At 38.0% G+C, this 2,175-nt stretch overlaps 1 pseudogene; it reads left to right on the plus strand.

The window, feature by feature from the left end:
• Nucleotides 1–1,132: 1,132 nt before the first annotated feature.
• On the plus strand, nt 1,133–1,768 carry LOC114198360 (methylsterol monooxygenase 1 pseudogene; annotated as a pseudogene).
• Nucleotides 1,769–2,175: the final 407 nt, after the last annotated feature.

Here is a 2,175-nt window from a genome sequence, read left to right on the forward strand (position 1 = left end):
TCACTTATTAATCCAACTAACGTTTATTTAGCCACTAAATAGCATCTTAAGACTCTTCCAGACTGTTAATACACACCTGCATTTTTACTAAAAGAAAAATGTTACCTAATCAAGAAATATAGACATTATAGCTGGGCACATTCCAAATACAGGGAATTCCAGGAAACCTAGAAACACACTTCCTCCCATGTGCTTCCCTCCAGGTCCACCAAGGTAGAAATTTGAGCTGGAGCAGCTAATAGATATGTAAATTCTCAGATAACCTTCAGCAAGTATTGCTTGTTGAATTAATAAAGCCTCTGAGGTTTATAGCTAGCTACTGTTTACCAGGAAAAATACTGTATGTAAATAAGTACTTGAAGAGCTTCAAAAAATGTTCTACCTTTAGAGTGACCAACCATCCCAATTTTCCCGGGACTGTCTTGGTTTTAGTGCTAAAACTCATGCATTCCAGGGAAATGTCTCAGTCCTGGGCAAACAAGTCCAGTTGGCCATTCTAGCTCCCTTAGAATCCTCAGAGGATTGATCCTGAGCAAAGGATCTGCTCTCCAAGCAACCCTGAAAAGAGTAGTAATTTAAGCTGTGCTCAAGTGGTTGCTAAAAGCTCTTAAGTACCACATTCAAAACAACCTTCTGAGGCAAATACTATTATTATCCCTGCTTTACAGATGAGGCGCAGAGGCAGGAAACTTAAAACTCGCCTGAGATGACTTAGCTAGCAAGTGGCGCCGGCAGGATTTGAACCCAGACCAGTGCAGCACTGAATCCTGCATCCTTAAACAGCATGCCACGCTTCCCTTATTCAAACAGATCACTCAGTCAGAGCCCCTTATGGGCTGTCAGACTCCACCCCAGCTCCCAAGTCATTCAATAAGGGAAATCTGGAATTATCAAAGATCTTGTTATTTCCTTAAAACATTTTGGCAACAAACTTTCAAGATCTTAGAAGGATAGACAAGTGTTTTTGTGAAGTGTGATTTTCCATCTATTGGATTCTAAGCCACTTGAGGTGCCTACTTAGCAAAATAAAGCAGAGCCTAGGCTGCAGCACCTGGCCAAGTCTGGGTGATGGTGGCCCGCAGTTCCTGCGCGGTTGTCCAGAATTCTAAGGCTTTCAGCAGAGATTTGAGAAATGGCAACAAATGAAAGTATCGTCATCTTTAGTTCAGCATCCTTGGCTGTGGAGTATGTAGATTCACTTTTACCTGAGAACCTTCTACAAGAACCATTTAAAAATGCTTGGAACTCTATGTTGAATAATTATACAAAGTTCCAGATTGCAACATGGGGATCCTTGATAGTTCATGAGGTCCTTTATTTTTTGTTCTGTTTACCTGGATTTTTGTTTCAATTTATACCTTACGTGAAAAAGTACAAAATTCAAAAGGACAAACCAGAAACGTGGGAAAACCAATGGAAATGTTTTAAAGTACTTCTCTTTAATCACTTTTGTATCCAGCTTCCTTTGATCTGTGGAACTTATTATTTTACAGAGTATTTTAATATACCTTGTGATTGGGAAAGAATGCCAAGATAGTATCTGCTTTTGGCAAGATGCTTCGGCTGTGCAATGATTGAGGATACCTGGCACTATTTCCTGCATAGGCTCTTACATCACAAAAGAATATATAAATATATTCATAAAGTTCATCATGAGTTTCAGGCTCCATTTGGAATGGAAGCTGAATATGCACATCCCTTGGAAACTTTGATTCTTGGAACTGGATTTTTCATTGGAATCATGCTTTTATGTTTTCATTATACTTAAAACTGTATCTTGAAACATGAACTGACTTGCTGTATTTGCACTTTGAACTATTGAAATAAATGTGATTTTTTTTTGTCTGATAAAAAAATAAAGCAAAAACTGGAGCCCCAACTGACACCTACTAAATCAACGTGTCTGGAGATCTATGCTTTTTTTTTTTATTGAAGAATAGTTGACATAAAATTTTATATTAGTTTTAGGTGTACAACAGAGTGATTTGATAATACAATACATTATAAAATGCTTACCAGGATAAGTGTAGTTACCATCTGCCACCATACAAAGTTATTACAATATTATCGACTATATTCCTTTTGCTGTACTTTTCATGAGGGTCTACACTTTAAACAAATGCCCAAATTGACCCAGGTGCATGGTAGTTTGAGAACTGCTGGGCTAGAAGGTTC

Source organism: Eumetopias jubatus, unplaced genomic scaffold (genome assembly GCF_037043125.1).
Source record: "Eumetopias jubatus isolate StellerSeaLion01/CBP00866 unplaced genomic scaffold, mEumJub1_p1.0 scaffold_11, whole genome shotgun sequence".
NCBI lineage: Eukaryota > Metazoa > Chordata > Mammalia > Carnivora > Otariidae > Eumetopias > Eumetopias jubatus.